The 24699-nt window shown below is 38.0% G+C and overlaps 4 pseudogenes; all 4 read right to left on the bottom strand.

Moving 5' to 3' along the window:
• Positions 1–168: 168 nt before the first annotated feature.
• On the bottom strand, positions 169–5482 carry LOC116142626 (annotated as a pseudogene).
• A 1016-nt stretch (positions 5483–6498) lies between these two features.
• On the bottom strand, positions 6499–7495 carry LOC116142654 (annotated as a pseudogene).
• A 2243-nt stretch (positions 7496–9738) lies between these two features.
• On the bottom strand, positions 9739–12285 carry LOC116142603 (annotated as a pseudogene).
• Positions 12286–15635: 3350 nt separating this feature from the next.
• On the bottom strand, positions 15636–23823 carry LOC116142653 (annotated as a pseudogene).
• Positions 23824–24699: the final 876 nt, after the last annotated feature.

Genomic DNA, 24699 nt, shown 5'->3' with positions numbered 1-24699 from the left:
TAAGCATCTCAATTATCATCATTATCCCCGTTTCAAAAATGTATCACTAAAATAACCAAACTAACTTCGAAACCCATTACTGTTTTAGCACAAAAATTGACTTAAAAAGCAAAGTGTCTCATAGTTTTTATGACCCTCTTCAGCGTGTACTTTTTGGTTATCCCTGGCTTAGAAGATCTTGAAAAGCAGGCCACCGTGGTGGCAAAGAAAGGAGCAAACACCAGTGATTCAACAGCCATGAGCTGATGAGGATTGTTTAGCGATGGGCCTGAAGTGTCCTTGAGTGGATCAATGGTGTCGCAATCACAGCTGCTTATGTGGCTCGGACCCCTTAGGTCGAGGGGTTTGCTGATAGAGGCACCGGCCTAACAATTCAATCACAAAATTTATTACCAAAAACCAAAAAACAATCAAGTTAAATCAGATTTAAACATTTAAATATACATTACCTCGATGTACTCTAGCATTGTCCCATGCACCACCAGTGGAGATGCAGAAATTGCGACCTGTTGAAAAAAATACAAGAGAGCAACCAGGTGTAACGTATATGATTTTAAACACAAAATTTCAACTCCTGGATAATTTAATGGCAGATAATTACCTGGACACAGAAACAAGGGCGCCTGCGAGCACACCAGACAAGGTTCCACACCAAAGAAGATTCCAACAATGAGGGGGGTTAGCATGACAAGAGCACCAGGGGGAATCATCTCCTTGTGGATGCATCAGTGGAGATCTGACACAGGTAGCATAATCAGGTTTGGTGGTGCCCTCCATCAGACTGGGATGGTGTTGAACTGCCTGCGAACCTCCTCAACCATCTTCAAAGCAGCACTTCCAACACTCTTCATTGTCATGGCAGAGAACCAGTAAGGAAGCATAGCACCAACAATCAAACCAATGAAGACCTTTGGGGTCAAAACATCAACGGTAGAGATAGCTGCACGGCTGACAAAAGCACCAAATAGAGCCAAGACACCAGTGCAGCTGATCCAATGGCAAATCCCTGAAGCCAACAATTTCTTTAGTTAATAAGGAAATGTAAATGGTTAAGCATCGGACAAGAAATATACTTCGGGGTTTCACATCAAATTCATTAGCAAAAAGGTAACAGAAACAAGCACAAAAAGAGGAAAAACTAATAAAAAAGGTGGCCAGTACTATCAACGATTTTGGCAAAAATTAATAGAAGGAAGAAAGAGCTCTTGTGCCATATTTGGAGACCAGAACGGCACTTTATGGGAATTCTAAAAGTTTATAAGTATACAGTAATATTAGGTGCTGAAAACAGATTTCCATTAGCACGCACAAGAAGATCCTAAAAAAGAAAGAAAAGGAAATCCATCCTCCAGGTCAAAAATATTCCGGAAGAATATCTCAGTACTTTCCAATGGCAGCAGTGGTATTCCAGCAGCATCAAGGGCATCAGTTCTCTCACGAAGCGGTGGTCATTCCAGCCATCTCAGCCATACCCCAGCATTGTCACTTATGGGACATAAGCACTCAATGGCCAAACCAGTGGCGATGTGCTGAGCATTCCAAGTGCAGCCACTGCAATACCATACATGGCAGCAAAGCTAAACTACAAAAAATGCCGACTGCAATGGCAAAAATGGAATGATTACGGTTTGTATCCCAAAGCAAGGCCAAAGATACATTGGTGGCAGCTCCTGTCCTGCAGGAATCAGCAACGTCTTGCACAGGGCTGCATATCAAGCAAACCATCAAGAACAAAAACTTGAAGCAACATAAAAAGCCAACAATTAAGTCTTAATTTTTTTTTTTTTTTTTTTTTCAATTTTACCTGTAGCATTGCTAGTGTAATACTCAGTGACAAACCCAATGATAAGTCCAGCCAAAGACCAACACACACACACAGAACAGTTGCCTGCAAAACCAAAAAATGTTAGTACACAGAGATAAAATCTTTAAAAATGCATACATCTAGAACTGGCCAACTGAATAGTTGATCATTAGGCACAAAGCAATTAAAAAGTAAAAAAATCCACATCATTTTTGACTCAGTATTCAACAATTCAATACCATGTAAAACCAGCAAAACAATGTTTGGATACAGTTCATAGGGTAGAATATGAAGATCAAAGTATACTGTCTGAAATAAAATCACATGTAATATCCTAGCCATACAAGTCATTGAGGAAATTTGGAGCATATAACCCTAATAAGTGCACATTTACCAACACAATTTTGGGCCCTCACATACTCACAACTGTCTCATAAACTGAATAAGCTAGCTATATGGAACCAACCACCTAGATATCTCCGAATAGATAAAAAAAAAAAAAAACAAACAAATATTATTGATGTTCAGATAAGACACAAAATATCACTTTTCACATAAAATGTAATTGCCGAAGAAGAATTATTTTGATTCTTACCAGTTTTCACAACCTTCTGAACCCCAAAATGTAGATTGTAAAGGAAGAAGGCAAGCTACCCGAGACAATGCAATTCCAACAGTCATAAGAACAGTAGAGTTATAAGCTGCTGCTTCAATTTTGGTTCAAATCTTTGACGGCCTTGATTTCAGTCAAATCAGTGGCAAATAGAGTAGTGACCAAACAGACAATGATACCATCGAACTGATGAGCAGCGGATAGAGCATAGAAGTGAAATCATGGTTCATCCAAAAGATGATATGGAAGCAACAACAAGAGCACGCACATGATGATTCAGCATATGAGCCAAAAAGATCTGAACCCATTCCAGCGATGTCCCAACGTTATCACCACATTGTCTGCATGACCTAAAAGAATAACAATTTAAACATATCAGTAAAAACCCAAAAAACACAACTAGAACTCAATTTCAGAAGTGACATTGCTTACTGCGGGGTTTCTCGGGTCATCTTCTGGAATGTTCTTTCAACCTTTCCTACAAGATCAGCACCAACATCAGCAGCCTGGTGTAGATACACACAAACTCTCCCAAAGAGAGCCATGGAAGACACCACCAACCTAACCAGTAATAGTTCAAATAGGCTTCCCAGTCATCACCATAGTACAGCTTGAAAAGATGATAGCAATGAACAGCACCAAAAGACCATTTGCTGCAAGGAGGAAACCCATCACTGCACCCGATCTAAATGCAGTAATAAAGCCTTGCCAACACCTTCCTTGTCTAAGGTGTCCTTGCTTGGCATAAGTAGCAATTTTCATCCCAAGGAAACCGGAAAGCAAAGAGGTGATGGGCCAAGCAAGAATGACAGTGCTGAAAAGTGCAGTGGCAAGAGCGGGCTTGCATGTCTTCGCTTATCGTAAGTGCAAGGTTGGCTCTTGGTGCTAAAGCCCTCAACAGAACCAGAAAAAGGAAAATCAAGGCTGCACAAAGCGACCATGAAGACATCCGACATAGATATTCAGTAAAAAGAAAGGATGTCGCACCTGTTACATCAAGACATACATAAGTATGATACGATGAACAAAAAAATAACATACTTTAGAACAGACTGCAATTTCAGATAATCATTAAAAACAATACTGACCAAGATAAAAAAGAGAATAAATGCATAGATCATGTAATTAACCCAACAAAAATCAGATTAAGTTAGAGTAACTCAAATGGTAAACAACCAGTTAAGAGGCAGACAAACTGAGTTGACTACTACGGAGGAAATCAAATAATAGTTAAAAAAACCGGGTCAATTCCCATATAGCAATATCTGGCACTGAAATGGTGTCCCCATGCATTAAGAGCTAAATTTAACTTAAGATAGACACATTCATCACAATTTCTAAAACTAAAAATCCAGAGATCTTATTAAAATCCCATAAATATTATAAAAGAGCAATGAGATCTCGCAATATAGACCGTATGTACACATTATACAAGACAAATGGGAGCACCAAAGAAACTGGTTCTCAACCCTTGCAAGCATGGTCATAATTCATCAAAATGATGATAGCTTAAACGGAAAATGTCATATAAAAATGTTTCTAACAGGTTACCAGTTACATGTTATGAGCCTAAGTACATGTTTAAAATGTTATTAAATCTGACAAAAAATAATCAATCTAAAATACTTCCTAATCTGTAGAAAAATCCTAAATATGTTGAATTACACAGTACAAGGCACAGGACACTTAAAACAGTAATTCAGATTCTCATCAATAACATTAATTAATATAAAAAACAGCATTGTAAACTTAATTAGAATAAGACAAAAAATATTCAAGAGCTAGAACCAAGAAGATAAGAGCTGCATAAGCTAATATACAAGTCCCCAGATAAAACATATACAAGGGAACACAGAATATCTAAACCAGATTATTTTATTTAATCCCATGTTTTGAAATGTAATTAAAAAATTAAAGATGCCCACCTCGAGTCACATACACATCCATCTTAATCCTAATCTAATCTTAAGATCTACTATCAGTTTCACCCATGTGTGCAACACAAGTTGTGATAATAACACCCAAAAAGCCAAGTGACATTAATTACATAAAGACAAAAGCATCCCATAAGCACCCCACTGATTATTACGACATCGTACAGGTAAAATAGATCCAACCAATATAAAAAAATATATATATTAAAATAAATATCTCATAAGTCGTAATTTAATTTAATCAAAATAATAATAATAATCTGAAAAAACAGATCTGGATTTTTCCAACAGTGAAAATAAAAAAAACTACGTCGTTTCGCTCTAAACAATTTCAATCAATTTGTTTCGTCATGTAAATTTGATTTATGTTAACGAAAATTGTGGTAGCACTCCAAAATCAATTTAAAAGACAATTTGTTTATAAACGTCTTTTTTTTTTTTTCTCCCCCCCAAATTCACTTTCTCGGCAACCAAACAGCAAGTAAAGTTTAATTCAGCCAAACTGAGGTAAAAATCAAACCCTTATGAGTAATCTGTAACTTAATTCCTAGCCACCTTACAAAAACCAAGCTAAAATTATCAACAAACTTCAACTTTCTTTCTTTTTCCTCCATTTTCTAAGACAGCAAACATCCGCAAAACAACCAAAACGAAAAGAAAATTTACACAAACAAATCACTAAACAAACACACAACCAGATCTAGAACAGAAACGCTAAGATCCGCCACCCTAAACAAGACCTCACCTTCCGAGATAGCATTTTGAATTTCAGCACACTTGACAACAACACTCTGGTCGTTAATCCCTTCCTCTTCCTCGATCAAATAATCATTGAACCCATTCTTCTTGTTGTTACTACTCGGAGTCCGCTCGTGCGTGACTTTCACGCGCGAAACGATTCCCCACTGAATGAGGGAGAAGATGATGCCGACGACGGCGCAGACCGGCACCAAAATCTCCGTTCCCAACTCCGGAAGAATCGTAGGCGACCCCATAACGCAACAACAACAACAACAAAAACAACGAAAAGAAAATGAAACCGAGGGTTCGCGAAGAGAGAAATGAAAAGAAAGTGAAATGAAGTTGTTTTGTTGAAGAAGAGGTTTAAGGTGGTTATATATATAGTGAAGAAGATGGAATTTTTAGGGAACACAGAGATAGGTTTTATTACACGTAGCGAAACCTACCTGCTATTCTTGAAAGTTCAGCTACAGGCCATTACGAGGAACATTCTCAAAAAGACTTCCAGGTTAGCTAAAGTGAGGGAAACTGATTTGAAGGTAAAATTGCGGCAAAGCAAAGCAATGAATTCTTGCCGATCTGAAAAGAAAGCATCGAATGGCTTCTGTATAGTATGTGTAGAATAGGCAAACAAAAGGAAGATGATTCTAGTTCTTTTCCTTTACATTAATTCTATCAGCCAGAAGACATTGACATGAACGACTTTGACTTATGTGAGAGAGTAAAGAGATAGGAATTCTACAATTAAACACCCAGTTCTGATCTTCATTTCTTACCATTAAGAGAAAGAATAATATACTCTACCGCCAGCAATCAGGCTTACTATATACAAAGTGGCATACTGATCCAACTGGACTGATGCAAGAGGAGAACAGAACTCCCACCGGTGTTTATTTAGCCTCTCCATCCCCTATTTCCATTCGATCAGAGCTCATCTCCGAAACTGTTTAATGGAACACAGCCTCTCCATCCTCTATTCCATTCGATCAGCTCTTCTCAAAATCAGGTACCAAAAAGGGAACAAATAATCAAATTAAAAAAAAAAAAAAACACAAATTGAACAGCTAAAGAAACCAAATTCAAAGGCACTTCAAATAAACCAAACGACTAACGAATTGAACCTAAAGAAATCATGCAAGTTCAGAAAGCAAGTCATTGAAATTTCTCTCTTATAGATGCATCTACCATTACATTCTGATCTGATCACTTATAATAACTAGCTAAGACAACTACAATACCAAACAAAATGAAAAGAAAAAAAATTAATAATCATATAAAATCAGTAGTTTGTAAAATTCACCTTCCGTTTAAGAGCTTCCAGTCTTTTACTCTTCTCATCAGAAGGTTCCACCACATCATCACCACGCGAAGCAACTTCATTGTCGACAAAAAATACTACCTCTTCCTTAGCATTCGAAACAACTGCTTTCTAAAACCTGAAGCAGCCGCCCAAACAAATCCTTCTTAATAGACTCAAAGGCCATATCCAACCTCTCCAATTGCTCCAACGAATTCTGGTTATACATAAACAACCCATAACACAAATCAAAGCTATCTCTTTCGTATTCTTCACCAATTCAACAATGTCTCATACCCTTTTGTAATTGGCGAAGACTCAACTCCAAACCTCTCCAACACTCTCCCCATTGTATGGTTCACAAACTGTGACCCTGCAGCGTACTTATCATGTTCAATACAATCTCTCACCATTCTGCAACCTTGCTTAGCAAAAAGTCAAGAAACCTCTCGACTCGACTCAATCTTTCCTCGTCATCTCCAATTCTAACTTTGTCATACACAAGGAAGACAAACCACGAATCTTTTCCACTCTCTGGACCAAACATCGGATGTGTACACAAGATATCAAACTCTTCTGGCAAATACTTCAAGAAAAGATTCATAGGACTCTTTGACTGAAGAACATCGACAAAAAGTGTACTTCTTTTCAACCGCTGAAATGGGATAGATTAGCTACTTTCAGTGGAAAGATGGAGGTAGAAATGAGAAAACTACACAGGGGAAGTTCACAAGGTCATCAATGTCGGAGTAGACTGAGCGTTGAATTGGGGAGCAACAAGGGAGGTAGTCTGAGCGGAGGTGAGCAAAAGAGTGTGATTTTGGCGGGAAAAGGCTTGGCAAGGAACTGGCCGAAGTTGCCAATCGATAATGGCAATCTGAGAGAATTGGATTTAAGGTGCTGGTAGCGGAGATGGGTTCGTAGTCGAAAGGTTGCGCGGCGTCAAGGCGCGAATGGAAGGGAGCGTGAGGAGCCGGGGCGGAGGGGTTTAGTGGTTGTGGAGGAGGGAATAGGAAGGAAAGAGCGGCGAATAGAGAGAGAAAAGGAGGGAAGAAAGGGCGGTGGTGGGGGGTTAGAGGGAGAGGATATGGGGCGGAGACAAACATTTTTTCTGTTGTTTGTGGGGACTGAAAAGAGAGATTATCTGAGGTTGCAGAGAAGAGACAACACAAGAGTGAAGAAGACTACACAAGAGGAGTGTGGGGTGACGAATTTCGTTACCCTTAACGAAACTGAAACGTGAAAAATAAAAACTGTACCACCACATCATAATTTATTAAAACGTGTATAGTTCGTTGGCATCAAATATCAATACGACACATAATCATATATAGCGTATACGACTGTTCCTACCAAGGTTTGCCTTCATGATTTTCCCACCCAGAATAAAGTTTATATTGTTTACTATCTAGAATACTCTTTTTATTCAGCGGCCAACTGAGAGAAAGCTCAATCTAAACTATTAGGGTTTTGAAAAAGAGGAATACTAGTGAGTCTTTTGATGGTGATTAGGATTGTTAACAAGTCGAACGAATCGAGTTTTGGCTTAACAAGTTTAACTCGTGAAAAGAAAAAAAAATTCAAGCCGAGTCTGAGTTTTTTATTTCCTGACTCGGTCAACTCGACCTATAAAAAGAAAAAAGATCGAGCTTGGCCTGCCAGTCAAGTTAACGCCAACCAATAAAGCATGCAATTTTTTTTAAATTTGGTGCAGATTTTTTCTCTCTCTCTCATTTCTTACTTTTTTTTTCTCTTCACATTATTACTTTTCTCCCATCACTTCTTCCTTATTGATTGTTTCTTTTTTCTCTCTTCCATACTATAATGTTTTTCCCTCTAATTTATAAATAATGCTACAATCATCAAAGGAGTACACCGAATAACGTGATAAAATTTTGATTGTCGACTAATATTAAGTTAAAATAATCAACGATCAAGATTTTATCAAGTTATTCAATACATAATTCGGTGCAATTGGTAACTGTATTATTTTTCATTTATTATTGATTTGTTTCTTCTTTTCTCTCTCTCTCCATACTGAAATGGCTCACGGTTTCTCTTTCTTTCTTTTTTCCTTTTCTTTTCCCTGGCTCTCTCCCGTCTCCACCAACACTGAAGTTATTCTTTCCTTTCTTTTTGTTACTATTACTTTGGCTTTCTCTTCTTTCTCTCCCTCTAATGACACCTATTTTTTCCTATTCTTTCTTTCCTTCTTTTCCTTTTTTCCTATTTCTTTCGGTCTTTCATTCTTATACCTTGTTTCCCTGCTCTCCACAACTCTGATTTATTTCCTTCTTCTCATTGTTTCCCTGCACTCTCCACCAAATTGACGCCAACAACTTCCTAAAATGATTTGGTTTCAGGGGAAAGGATTTAGGTCGTGTATTAGGAATTTTAACGTCAGGGTATTCTTTGTCATTTTTACAAACTTTTTGTTTAAAAATTTCAGTTTAATCCCCTAACTTAATAAAACCCCTATAATTCTGTTGTAAACTTAGGAGGAGTGATTACACGTACACAATTCATAGATTACCGACAGTTGATGGGAAAAGGTTTTAGTGAGTGATGATTGAGAAGAGAAAATGATGACATAAGATCGCTAAAATGTTAGAATCTTACCGATGATTAGTTAGAAATTTGAAATATAAACTTTGAGTGAGAAAATGGTTTTGAAATTTTAGTGAAAATAGTGTCATCAAGGCAAACCTTGAGGGGAAAAAGTCATTTACTTTGAATAGGTCAGGATTAACTTCAAGAGTCTTACGTCTGTCTCTTGAGGCATAATAGAGAATCGTGTTGGGTAGAAAGTAGAAACTATGGCTCACGATAGCAACAGAATTAGCAAATTCACCTAACCTTATCGATTAGAAATAGAAACTAGTGCTCACGAGCTTCATATTTTGGGCACCAGCTAGTACGAATTCTTGATGTCACACTCACATCGGGAAAAGACAAAAATAAATACCCAACACAGCTAATCAGTACAAGTGCTCTTTCTCGCTTAAATGGAGTCCAAATGCTCTTCTTGCTAAAATGGTGAAAGGTGAACCTTACAGTAGAGTTAAAGGTGGAAGTTGTTTAAAAGACTACATAGGATAAAAATTAAAAAGACCCAAAGACATCCACCACGGCACGGCCACTCCCGAAATGTAGAGACTCAAAACATTTTCTTGCCATCATTCTAAGCATCTCAATTATCATATTATCCGTTTCAAAAATAGTATTCACTAAACTAACCAAACTAACTTCGAAACCCATTACTGTTTTTAGCACAAAAATTGACTTAAAAAGCAAAGTGTTCTCCATGTTTTTATGACCCTCTCAGCGTTGTACTTTTTGGTATCCTGGCTTAGAAGATCTTGAAAAGCAGGCCACCGTGAGTGGCAAAGAAAGGAGCAAACACCAGTGATTCAACAGCCATGAGCTGATGAGGATGTTTAGCGATGGGCCTGAAGTGTCCTTGAGTGGATCTCCAATGGTGTCGCCACAGCTGCCTTATGTGGCTCGGACCCCTTAGGTCCGAGGGTTTGCATGCTCAGAGGCACGCGCCTAACAATTCAATCACAAAATTTATTACCAAAAACCAAACCCAATCAAGTATAAATCAGATTTAACACAATTTAAATATACACTTACCTCGATGTACTTTAGCATGTCCCATGCACCACAAGTGTAGATGCAGAAATTGCGACCTGTTGAAAAAAATACAAGAGAGACAAGTGTAACGTATATGATTTTAAACACAAAATTTCAACTCCTGGATAATTAATGGCAGATAATTACCGGACACCAGAAACAAGGGCGCCTGCGAGACACACAGACAAGGTTTCCACACCAAAGAAGATTCCAACAATGGGGGTGTTAGCATGACAAGAGACAGGGGGAATCATCTCTTGATGGATGCATCAGTGGAGATCTGACACAGGTAGCATAATCAGGTTTGGTGGTGCCCTCCATCAGACCTGGGATGGTGTTGAAGCCTGCGAACCTCCCAACCCTCTCAAAGCAGACTTCCAACACTCTTCATTGTCATGGAGAGAACCAGTAAGGAAGCATAGCACCAACAATCAAACCAAGAGACGACTTTGGGTCAAAACATCAACGGTAGAGATAGCTGCACGGCTGACAAAAGCACCAAATAGAGCCAAAGACACCAGTGCAGCTGATCCAATGGCCAATCCCTGAAGCCAACAAATTCTTTAGTTAAAAGGAAATGTAAATGGTTAAAGCATCGGACAAGAAATATACTTCGGGGTTTCACATCAATTTAGCAAAAGGTAACAGAAACAAGCACAAAAGAAGGAAAACTAAATAAAAAAGGTGGCCAGCTACTTCAACGATTTTTGGCCAACTTAATAGAAGGAAAGAAAGACGTCTTGTGCCATATTTGGAGAACCAGAACGGCACTTTACTGGGAATTTAAAAGTTCATAAGTATACAGTAATATTAGGTTGCTGAAAAACAGATTTCCAATTAGCACGCACAGAAGTCCTAAAAAAGAAAGAAAAGGAAATCCATCCTCCAGGTCAAATATATTCGGAAGAATATCTCAGTACCTTTCCAATGGCAGCAGTGGTATTCCAGCAGCATCAAGGGCATCAGTTCTCTCACGAATGCGGTGGCTCATTCCAGCCCTCAGCAATACTCAGCATTGTCACTTATGGGACCATAAGCATCAATGGCCAAACCAGTGGCGATAGTGCTGAGCATTCCAAGTGCAGCCACTGCAATACCATACATGGCAGCAAGCTAAAACTAACAAAAATGCCGACTGCAATGGCAAAAATTGGAATGATTACGGATTTGTATCCCAAAGAAGGCCAAAGATAACATTGGTGGCAGCTCCTGTCCTGCAGGAATCAGCAAAGTCTTGCACAGGGCTGCATATCAAGCACATATACCATCAAGACAAAAACTTGAAGCACAATAAAAAGCAACAATTAAGTCTTAATTTTTTTTTTTTTTTTTTTTTCAATTTTACCTGTATGCATTGCTAGTGTAATATCAGTGACAAACCCAATGATAAGTCAGCCCAAAGACCAACACACACACACAAGAACAGTTGCCTGCAAAACCAAAAAAATGTTAGTACACAGATATAAAATCTCTTAAAAATGCATACATCTAGAACTGGCCAACTGAATTAGTTGATCATAGGCCCAAAGCAATTAAAAAGTAAAAAAATCCACATCATTTTTGACTCAGTATTTCAACAATTCAAACCCATGTAAAACCATGCAAACAAATGTTTGGATACAGTTCATAGGGTAGAATATGAAGATCAAAGTACTGTCTGAAATAAATCACATGTAATATCCTAGCCAACAAGTCATTGAGGAATTTGGAGCCTAATAAACCCATAATAAGTGCACATTTACCAACACAATTTTGGGCGCCTCACATACTCACAACTGTCTCATAAACTGAAAGAGCTATATGGAACCAACACCTAGATCTCCGAATAGATAAAAAAAAAAAAACAAACAATATATTGATGTTCAGATAAGACACAAAATATCACTTTCACATAACATGCTAATTTGCCGAAGAAGAATTATTTTGATTCTTACCAGTTTTTCACACTTCTGAACCCCAAAATTGTAGATTGTAAAGGAAGAAGGCAAGCCTACCCATGAGACAATTGCAATTCCAACAGTCATAAGAACAGTTGAGATTATAAGCTGCCGCTTCAATTTGTGTTCAATATCTTTGACGGCCTTGATTTCAGTCAAATCAGTGGAAATAGAGTAGTGACCAAACAGACAATGATACCCATCGAAATGATGAGAGGGATAGAGCATAGAAGTGAATAGGTTCATCCCAAAAGATGTATGGAAGCAACAACAAGAGCAGCACATGATGATTCCGCATATGAGCCAAAAAGATCTGAACCCATTCCAGCGATGTCCCCAACGTTATCACACATTGTCTGATGACCTAAAAGAATAACAATTTAAACATATCAGTAAAACCAAAAAAAACAACTAGAACTCAATTCAGAAGTGATCTATTGCTTACGGGGGGTTTCTGGGTCATCTTCTGGAATGTTTCTTCAACCTTTCCTACAAGATCAGACCAACATCAGCAGCTTGGTGTAGATAACACCACCAACTCCCCAAGGAGCCATGGAAGACCCACCAAGACCATAACCAGTAATAGCTTCAATAGCCTTCCCAGTCATCACCCATAGTACAGCTTGAAAAGATGATAGCAATGAACAGCACCAAAAGACCATTTGCTGCAAGGAGGAAACCCATCACTGCCACAGATATAATGCAGTAATAAAAGCCTTGCCAACCACCTTCCTTGTTCTAAGGTGTCCTTGCATGTCATAAGTAGCAATTTTCATCCCAAGGAAACCGGAAAGCAAAGAGGTGATGGGCGCAAGCAAGAATGACACAGTGCTGAAAAGTGCAGTGGCAGAGCGGGCTTGCATGTCTTCTGCTTATCGTAAGTGCAAGGTTGGCTGTGTGCTAAAGCCCTCAACAGAACAGAAAAAGGAAAAAAGGCTGCAAAAGCGACCATGAAGACTCCGACATACTGATATTCAGTAAAAAGAAAGGATGTCGCACCTGTTACATCAAGAATACATAAGTATGAACGATGAACCAAAAATAACATACTTTAGAACAGACTGCAATTTCAGAAGAAGGTGAAAGGGTACCCTGATATACACTGGGGATACTACCAGAAAGGACAGAGAGCACTTCATGTTGCCAAAGTGTGATATTATACTGTACTGTTCTGTGTGTTTTGTGCAAATTGATAGCTGCATAGTGAAAGAAATAGAGCGTATTTGATATCAAAGAAAACAAACAATCACACACAAATAACCAACAGTAAAGAGAACGAACACGTGTGATTTATCTTGATTTACCCAAAACTGGACTCCGTCCAACAGAGTTAATATCTACAATGAATGTACCATAAACCTCTCTCGTTACAATGAATGCATTTGCTAATAAATTGCTCTCACACACTCATACAAGAGAATAACGTCTTTATATACTAGGTTTATTAAAAGAAACCTAATACTACTAGGATTCTTATTCCTAAACCAAACCCTATATGAGTTTTATTCCTTAGAAAAATCCTACGGCAGCTATTCATGGTATAAACCCAAACTGCTTATGGGTCGAAGGCATTGCCCCCTGCCCACTCACCGGGGAGCAGAGCCCCAGCCTGGCAGCGGGACCTGTATGCGTCTGCTTCGCCCCTTAATGTTGAAGTGGTCGCCAACTCCAACACATAAGAAGATGCTTAATTTAGATGTCACAACACTTATCTCAGTGAAATCTCTCCTTTGCATCCTTTGTAAGGATGATCCTTCAGTGGTATAATTATGTATTGCTCTAAAAATTAACATTCAACTTTCTCTCAAAATATCAAACTTTGTTATACGTTTTCTAAGTGCATCTAGTACACTGCAATAAATTCTATGATTCTGTATTAACTATGAAGGCCAAATTAAAGGCTCAGTCTTGTTCCTCGTCTCTGCAACTTATTTTAACCAAAACGCCCATTTTTCACTAATCTCAATTAGCTCATTGCCTAACCACAACTTCCAACAACTGATTAACAGTATCCTTGTTTTTCTTCCCGCACATCCTCCTCGGTAACCTCCATTTTCATAACACTCATTTTTCAGCATGCAAGACAATTTGCACAAAGGTAGTGATTTCCTTGCCCCTTGTTCTACATCGCTAACTTTACACCAAGGTCTTGAAATTGAAAATGCAATAAAACAATAATCTTACTCCCCAATCGTCCTAATAGATCTGCCACTCAGAAAAAATGAACTGGGTTTCTCAGAGGATAGCAATGTAAAATTAGCCTATCAATATTAGTTTTTTACTGATAGATGCTCCACTTTCCTCGAGCATGATATAAATAAAGGCTCCCTAAACCTCAAATAAAGACCACTCCACACCACAGACATGTCCTCTATCCTAGGAAGTTCGACAATTGCTTCGATGACTTTGACAGCAAATTCATAAGAATTGTGTAAGCTGGATCCTAGAGGAAAAAAATAAAATCCAAGAAAAGGATTTACCTTTCATTCTTTCAAGATGAAGTTTATCATTCTATGACGATACTTAAATACTTGGCTATCTTGAAGTTCAGCTACAGGCCATTACGAGGAACATTCTCAAAAAGACTTCCAGGTTAGCTAAAGTGAGGGAAACTGATTTGAAGGTAAAATTGCGGCAAAGCAAGCAATGAATTCTTGCCGATCTGAAAAGAAAAGCATCGAATGGCTTATGATATAGTATGTGAGAATAGGCAAACCACAGGAAGATGATTTAGTTCTTTTCCTTTACATTAAATTCTATCAGCCAAGAAGACATTGACATGAAACGACTTTGACTTAGTGAGAGAGTAAAGAGATTGGAATTCTACAATTCAAACAAGTTGATCTTCATTTCTTACCATTAAGAGAAAGACTTAATAATACTCTACCGCCAGCAATCAGGTCTTACTAACAAAGTGGCATACGAATCAACGGACTGATGCAAGAGGAGAACGAAACTCCCACAGAGGTTATTTAGCCTCTCCATCCCTATTTCCATTCGATCAGAGCTCATCTCCGAAATAGTTTAATGGAACACAGCCTCTCCATCCTCTATTTTCCATTCGATCAGCTCTTCTCCAAAATCAGGTACCAAAAGGGAACAAATAATCAATTAAAAAAAAAAAAAAAACACAAATTGAACAGCTAAGAGAAACCAAATCAAAGGCACTTCAAATAAACCAAACGACTAACGAATTGAAACCTAAAAGAAACATGCAAGTTCAGAAAGCAAGTCATTGAAAATTTCTTCTTATAGATGCATTATCCATTACATTCTGATCTGATCACTTATAATAACTAGCTAAGACAATACAATACCAAACAAAATGAAAGAAAAAAAAATTAAAATCATATAAAATCAGTAGTTTGTAAAATCACCTTCCTGTTTAAGATCCTTCCAGTCTTTTACTTCTCATCAGAAGGTTCCACCACATCATCACCACCGCGAAAAACTTCATTGTCGACAAAAATCTATCCTCTTCCTTAGCATTCAGAAACAAAGCTTTCTATAAACCTGAAGCAGCCGCCCAACAAATCTTCTAATAGACTCAAAGGCCATATCCAACCTCTCCAATTGCTCCAACGAATTCTGGTTATACTAAACAACCCATAATACAAATAAAGCTATCCTTTCGTATTCTTCACCAAGTCAACAATGTCTCATACCCTTTGTGTTAATGGCGAAGACTCAACCCAAACCTCTCCAACACTCTCCCATTGTATGTGTCACAAACTGTGACCTGCAGCGTACTTATCATGTTCAATACAACTCATCTCCACCATTCGCAAACCTTGCTTAGCAAAAAAGTCAAGAGAAACCTCTGACTCGACCAATCTTTCCTCGTCATCTCCAATTCTAACTTTGTCATACACAAAAGGAAGACAAACCCACGAATCTTTCCACTCTCGGACCAACATCGGATGTGTACACAAGATATCAAACTCTTCTGGCAAATATTCAAGAAAAGATTCATAGGGAACTCTTTGACTGAAAGAACATCGACAAAAAGTGTACTTCTTTCAACCGCTGAAATGGATAGATTAAGCATACTTCAGTGGAAGATGGAGGTAGAATGAGAACACATCAGGGTGAAGTTCACAAAGGTCATCAATGTCGGAGTAGAACTGAGCGTTGAATTGGGGAGCAACACGGGAGTAGTCTGAGCGAGAGTGAGCAAAAAGAGTGTGATTTTGGCGGGAAAAGGCTTGGCAAGGAACTGGCCGAAGTTGCCAAATCCGATAATGGCAATCTTGAGAGAATTGGATTTAAGGTGTGGTAGCGGGATGGGATTCGTAGTCGAAAGGTGCGCGGCGTCAGGGCGCGAATGGAAGGGAGGCGTGAGGAGCCGGGGCGGAGGGGTTAGTGATTGTGGAGGAGGGAATAGGAAGGAAAGAGCGGCGAATAGAGAAGAAAAGGAGGAAGAAAGGGCGGTGGTGGTGGGGTTAGAGGGAGAGGATATGGGGCGGAGACAAACATTTTTTCGCTGTTTTGTGGGGAACTGAAAGAGAGAGTTATCTGAGTGTTGCAGGAGAGACGAACACAGGTGAAGAGACACACAGAGGAGTGTGGGGTGACGAATTTCGTTACCCTTTAACGAAACTGAAACGTGAAAAATAAAAACTGTAACCACATCAATAATTTATAAAAGCGTATAGTTCGTTGTGCATCAAATATCAATACGACAAATCTATCAATATTAGCGTATACGACTGTTCCTACCCAAGGTTTGCCTTCATGACTTTCCCACCAGAATAAAGTTTATATTTGTTTACTATCTAGAATACTCTTTTTATTCAGCGGCCAACTGAGAGAAAGCTCAATCTAAACTATTAGAGTTTTGAAAAGGAGATACTAGTGAGTCTTTTGATGGTGATTAGGATTGTTAACAAGTCGAATCGAATCGAGTTTTGGCTTAACAAGTTTAACTCGTGAAAAGAAAAAAAAATTCAAGCCGAGTCTGAGTTTTTATTTCCTGACTCGGCTCAACTCGACCTAAAAAGAAAAAGTTTCGAGCTTGGCCTGCAAGTCAAGTTAACGCCAACAATAAAAGCAGCAATTTTTTTTAAATTGGTGAGATTTTTCTCTCTCTCTTTCTTACTTTTTTATTTCTCTCTCACATTATGTACTCTTTCTCCATCACTTCTTTCCTTATTGATTTGTTCTTCTTTTCTTCTCTCCATACTATAATGTTTTTCCCCTCTAATTATTATAAATATGCTACAATCATCAAAGTAGTACACGAATAAGTGATAAAATTTGATGTCGACTAATATTAAGTTAAAATTATCAACGATCAAGATTTATCAAGTTATTCAATACAAATTCGGTGCACTTGGTAACTGTATTATTTTCATTTATATTGATTTGTTTTTTCTTTTCTCTCTCTCCATACTGAAATGGCTCACGGTTTCTCTTTCTTTTTTTCCTTTTCTTTCTCCCGGCTCTCTCCCGTCTCCACCAACACTGAAGTTATTCTCTTCCTCTTCTCTTTGTGTACTTTACTTTTGCTTTCTCTTTTCTCTCCTCTAATGACACCTATTTTTTCCTATTTTCTCTTCTTTCCTTCTTTTCCTTTTTTCCTATTTTCTCTTTCGGTCTTTCATTCTTTATCCTGTTTCCCTGACTCTCCACCAACTCTGATTTATTTCCTTCTTCTCATTGTTTCTGCACTCTCCACCAAATCGACGCCAACAAATTCCCTAAAATGATTGGTTTCAGGGGAAAGGATTTTAGTCGTGTATTTAGGAATTTTAACGTCAGGGTATTCTTGTCCATTTTTACAAACTTTTTGTTTTAAAAATTTCAGTTTAATCCTATACTTAATAAAACCCCTAATAATTCTGTTGTAAACTTAGGAGGAGTGGATTACACGTTACACAATTCACTCGATTACCGACAGTGATGGGAAAAGGTTTTAGTGAGTGATGATGAAGAAGAGAAGAAGATGACATAAGATCGCTAAAATGTTAGAATTACCGATGATTAGTTAGAAATTTGAAATATAAACTTGAGTGGGAAATGGTATTTTGAAACTTTTTAGGTAAAATAGTGTCATCAAGGCAACCTTGAGCGGGAAAAAAAGTCATTTACTTTGAATAGGTCAGTGATTAACTTCAAGAGTCTTACGTCTCGTCTCTTGAGGCCTAAAATGAGACTCGTGTTGGGTAGAAAGTGAGAAACTAGTGGCTCACGATAGCAACAGAATTAGCAAATTCACCTACCTTATCGATTAGAAATAGAAACTAGTTGCTCACGAGCTTCATATTTTGGGCACCAGCTAGTCAGAATTTGATGTCACACTCACCATCGGGAAAGACAAAAATAAATACCAACACAGCTAATAGTACAAGTGCTCTTTCTCGCTTAAATGGAGTCCAAATGCTCTTCTTGCTAAAATGGTGAAAGGTGAACCTTACAGTAGAGTTAAAGGGGGAAGTGTTCTAAAAGACTACCTAGGATAAAAATTAAAAAAGACCCAAAGACATACCACCACGGCACGGCCACTCCCCTGAAATGTAGAGATCAAAACATTTTCTTGCAATCATTCTAAGCATCTCAATTTCACATTATCCCCGTTTCAAAATAGATTCACTAAACTAACCAAACTAACTTCGAAACCCATTACTGTTTTAGCACAAAAATTGACTTAAAAAGCAAAGTGTCTCCATGTTTTTATGACCTCTTCAGCGTTGGACTTTTTGGTTATCCCGGCTTAGAAGATCTTGAAAAGCAGGCCACCGTGAGTGGCAAAGAAAGGAGCAAACACCAGTGATCAACAGCATGAGTTGATGAGGATGTTTAGCGATGGGCCTGAAGTGTCCTTGAGTGGATCTCCAATGGTGTCGCCAATCACAGCTGCCTTATGTGGCTCGGACCCCTTAGGTCCGAGGGTCCTTGCATGCTCAGAGGCACCGGCCTAACAATTCAATCACAAAATTTATTACCAAAAACCAAACCCAATCAAGTATAAATCAGATTTAACACTTTAATACACTTACCTCGATGTACTTCTTAGCATTGTCCCATGCACCACAGTGTTAGATGCAGAATTGCGACCTGTTGAAAAAAATACAAGAGAGCAACAAGGTTAACGTATATGATTTTAAACACAAAAATTCAACTCCTGGATAATTAATGGCAGATAATTACCTGGACACCAGAAACAAGGGCGCCTGCGAGCACACCAGACAAGGTTTCCACACCAAAGAAGATTCAACAATGAGGGGTGTTAGCATGACAAGAGCACCAGGGGGAATCATCTCCTTGATGGATGCATCAGGGAGTCTGACACAGGTAGCATAATCAGGTTTGGTGGTGCCCTCCATCAGACTGGGATGGTGTTGAACCGCCTGCGAACCTCCTCAACCATCTTCAAAGCAGCACTTCCAACACTCTTCATTTCATGGCAGAGAACCAGTAAGGAAGCATAGCACCAACAATCAAACCAATGAAGACCTTTGGGGTCAAAACATCAACGGTATAGAGGCTGCACGGCTGACAAAAGCACCAAATAGAGCCAAAGACACCAGTGCAGCTGATCCAATGGCAAATCCCTGAAGCCAACAAATTTCTTTAGTTAAATAAGGAAATGAAATGGTTAAAGCATCGGACAAGAAATATACTTCGGGGTTTCACATCAAATTCATTAGCAAAAGGTAACAGAAACAAGCACAAAAGAAGGAAAACTAATAAAAAAGGTGGCCAGCTACTTCAACGATTTTTGGCAAAACTTAATAGAAGGAAAGAAAGAGCTCTTGTGCCATATTTGGAGAACCAGAACGGCACTTTACTGGGAATTTAAAAGTCATAAGTATACAGTAATATTAGGTTGCTGAAAACAGATTCCAATTAGCAAGCACAAGAAGATCAAAAAAGAAAGAAAAGGAAATCCATCCTCCAGGTCAAATATATTCCGGAAGAATATCTCAGTACCTTTCCAATGGCAGCAGTGGTATTCCAGCAGCCAGGGCATCAGTTCTCTCACGAATGCGGTGGCTCATTCCAGCCCATCAGCAATACTCCAGCATTGTCACTTATGGACCATAGCATCAATGGCCAAACCAGTGGCGATAGTGCTGAGCATTCCAAGTGCAGCCACTGCAATACCATACATGGCAGCAAAGCTAAAACTAACAAAAATGCGACTGCAATGGCAAAAATTGGAATGATTACGGATTTGTATCCAAAGCAAGGCCAAAGATAACATTGGTGGCAGCTCCTGTCCTGCAGGAATCAGCAACGTCTTGCACAGGGGCGCATATCAAGCAAATATACCATCAAGAACAAAACAATTGAAGCAACAATAAAAAGCCAACAATTAAGTCTTAATTTTTTTTTTTTTTTTTTTTTCAATTTACCTGTATGCATTGCTGTGTAATACTCAGTGACAAACCCAATGATAAGTCCAGCCCAAAGACCACACACACACACAAGAACAGTTGCCTGCAAAACAAAAAAATGTTAGTACACAGATATAAAATCTCTTAAAAAGCATACATCTAGAACTGGCAACTGAATTAGTTGATCATTAGGCACAAAGCAATTAAAAAGTAAAAAAATCCACATTTTTGACTCAGTATTTCAACAATTCAATACCCATGTAAAACCATGCAAACAAATGTTTGGATACAGTTCATAGGGTAGAATATGAAGATCAAAAGTATACTGTCTGAAATAAAATCACATGTAATATCCTAGCCTACAAGTCATTTGAGGAATTTGGAGCCTATATAACCCATAATAAGTGCACATTTACCAACACAATTTTGGGCGCCTCACATACTCAAACGTGCTCATAAACTGAATAAGCTAGCTATATGGAACCAACCACCTAGATATCTCCGATAGATTAAAAAAAAAAAAAACAAACAAATATTATTGATGTTCAGAAAGACACAAAATATCATCTTTCACATAACATGCTAATTTGCCGAAGAAGAATTATTTTGATTCTACCAGTTTTCACAACCTTCTGAACCCCAAAATTGTAGATTGTAAAGGAAGAAGGCAAGCCTACCCATGAGACATTGCAATTCCAACAGTCATTAGAACGTAGAGATTATAAGCTGCTGCTTCAATTTTGGTTCAATATCTTTGACGGCCTTGTTCAGTCAAATCAGTGGCAAATAGAGTAGTGACCAAACAGACAATGATACCCATCGAACTGATGAGCAGCGGATAGAGCATAGAAGTGAAATCATGGTTCATCCAAAAGATGATATGGAAGCAACAACAAGAGCAGACAATGATGATTCAGCATATGAGCCAAAAAGATCTGAACCCATTCCAGCGATGTCCCCAACGTTATCACAACATTGTCTGCTATGACCTAAAAGAAAACAATTTAAACATATCAGTAAAACCCAAAAAACAAACTAGAACTCAATTTCAGAAGTGATCTATTGCTTACGGCGGGGTTTCTCGGGTCATCTTCTGGAATGTTCTTTCAACCTTTCCTACAAGATCAGCACCAACTCAGCAGCCTTGGTGTAGATACCACCACCACTCTCCCAAAGAGAGCCATGGAAGACCCACCAAGACATAACCAGTAATAGCTTCAAATAGGCCTTCCCAGGCATACATAGTACAGCTTGAAAGATTGATAGCAATGAACAGCACCAAAGACCATTTGCTGCAAGGAGGAAACCCATCACTGCACCAGATCTAAATGCAGTAATAAAAGCCTGCCAACACCCTTCCTTGCTTCTAAGGTTGTCCTTGCATTGGCATAAGTAGCAATTTCATCCCAAGGAAACGGAAAGCAAAGAGGTGATGGCGCCAAGCAAGAATGACACAGTGCTGAAAAGTGCAGTGGCAAGAGCGGGCTTGCATGTCTTCTGCTTATCGTAAGTGCAAGGTTGGCTCTTGGTGCTAAAGCCCTCAACAGAACCCAGAAAAAGGAAAATCAAGGCTGCAAAAGCGACCATGAAGACTCCGACATACTGATATTCAGTAAAAAGAAAGGATGTCGCACCTGTTACACAAGACATACATAAGTATGATCGATGAACAAAAAAAATAACATACTTTAGAACAGACTGCAATTTCAGATAATCATTAAAAACAATACTGACCAAGATAAAAAAGAGAATAAAGCATAGATCATGTAATAGCCAACAAAATCAGATTAAGTTAGAGTATCAAATGGAAACAACCAGTTAAGAGGCAGACAAACTGAGTTGACTACACGGAGGAAATCAAATAATAGTTAAAAAAACCGGGTCAACTCCCATATAGCAATATCTGCCACTGAAATGGTGTCCCCATGCATTAAGAGCCAAATTTAACTTAAGATAAACACATTCATCACAATTTCTAAAACTAAAAATCCAGAGATCTTATTAAAATCCCATAAATATTATAAAGAGCAAGAGATCTCGCGATACAGACCGTATGTACACATAATACAAGACAAATGGGAGCACCAAAGAAACTGGTTCTCAACCCTTACAAGCAGTCATAATTCATCAAAATGATGATAGCTTAAACGGAAGATGTCATATAAAAATGTTTTAACAGGGTACCAGTTACATTATGAGCCTAAGTACGTTGTAAAATGTTATTAAATCTGAAAAAAAATCAATCTAAAGTACTTCCTAATCTGTAGAAAAATCCTAAATATGTTGAATACACAGTACAAGGCACAGGACACTTAAAACAGTAATTCAGATTCTCATCAATAACATTAATTAATATAAAAAACAGCCAGTAAACTTAATTAGAATAAGACAAAAAAATTCAAGAGCTAGAACCAAGAAGATAAGAGCTGCATAAGAATATACAAGTCCCAAATAAAACATATACAAGGGAACACAGAAATCTAAACCAGATTATTTTATTTAATCCCATGTTTTGAAATGTAATTAAAAAAATTAAAGATGCCCACCTCGAGTCACATACACTCCATCTTAATCCCAATCTAATCTTAAGATCTACTATCAGTTTCACCCATGTGTGCAACACAAGTTGTGATAATAACACCAAAAAGCCAAGTGTACTTAATTACATAAAGACAAAAGCATCCCATAAGCACCCCACTGATTATTACGACATCGTACAGGTAAAAATAGATTCCAACAAATATAAAAAAAATATATATTAAAATAATATCTCATAAGTCGTAATTTAATTTAAACAAAATAATAATATAATCTGAAAAACAGATCTGGATTTTTCCAACAGTGAAAATAAAAAAAACTACGTCGTTTCGCTCTAAACAATTTCAATCAATTTGTTTCGTCATGTAAATTTGATTTATGTTAACGAAAATTGTGGTAGCACTCCAAAATCAATAAAAGACAATTTGTTTATAACGTCTTTTTTTTTTTTTCTCCCCCCCAAATTCTTCTCGGCAACCAAACAGCAAGTAAAGTTCAATTCAGCCAAACTGAGGTAAAAATCAAACCCTTACGAGTAATCTGTAACTTAATTCTAGCCACCTACAAAAACAAGCTAAAATATCAACAAACTTCAACTTTCTCTTTTTTCCTCCATTTTCTAAGACAGCAAACATCGCCACCAAAACACCAAAACGAAAAGAAAATTACACAAACAAATCACTAAACAAAACACACAACCAGATCTAGAAAAGAAAACGCTAAGATCCGCCACCCTAAACAAGACCTCACCTTCGAGATGCATTTTGAATTTCAGCACACTTGACAACAACACTCTGGTCGTTAATCCCTTCTCTTCCTCGATCAAATAATCATTGAACCCATTCTTCTTGTTGTTACTACTCGGAGTCCGTCGTGCGTGGACTTTCACGCGCGAAACGATTCCCACTGAATGAGGGAGAAGATGATGCCGACGACGGCGCAGACCGGCACCAAAATCTCCGTTCCCAATCCGGAAGAATCGTAGGCGACCCCAACGCAACAACAACAACAACAAAAAACAACGAAGAAAATGAAACCGAGGGTTCGCAGAGAGAGAATGAAAAGAAAGTGAAATGAAGTTGTTTTGTTGAAGAAGAGGTTTAAGGTGGTTATAATATAGTGAAGAGGATGGAATTTTTAGGGAACACAGAGATAGGTTTTATTACACGTAGCGATCAGTATTGTACGTTGTTATTTTAGACGTGAGATATTCACCGTTGGATTACTTTGGGGATTTTTAATCATGATTCTGACCCGACAAACCGTTTCAATTAATGTTGTATGATTTATAATTGGATGGATAGGCTTGATTTTTATTATTAACTTTATTATTTTCTTACGCATTTAATATATATATTCAAGATATTATTATAATTTATAATTTTATTTTTTTAATAAAACTCAACTATTTTCATAATAATTAGTTTGAGAAGATTTTATCCAAAAAATAATATTAATTGAAATTTCCTTTGATGGTGAAAATGTATAAAAAAAGAAATCTTATTTTAATGGAGGTAATAATATTTTTATTTCTAAATAAGAAAAAATAACAAAATATGGATTAAAAGATCTTATTGATATGCTGCTAATCGAAAGCGGGTGACCGACCCAAATATATGTGGGGGTCCAGTTTTATTCATTGTGCGATCGGAATCATCAAACGGTGGATGATTGGGGAAGAAGGAGGTGTGTGTGGGGCGGGGTGTACTGGAGAACAAAATAGTTGATAGCCCAGCGCGTATTTTCGACGCATCAGTGTCAGATTCGACTTTCTGTATTCCATTCATAGCGTTTCACAAATCCCGGAGTTTGGACGGTGCTTCGCCTGATTATTAAATATGATGCACTCTTTAATATTAT

Source organism: Pistacia vera, unplaced genomic scaffold, assembly GCF_008641045.1.
Source record: "Pistacia vera cultivar Batoury unplaced genomic scaffold, PisVer_v2 Contig413, whole genome shotgun sequence".
Lineage (NCBI taxonomy): Eukaryota > Viridiplantae > Streptophyta > Magnoliopsida > Sapindales > Anacardiaceae > Pistacia > Pistacia vera.
This window is presented reverse-complemented; position numbering and strand designations above follow the sequence as displayed.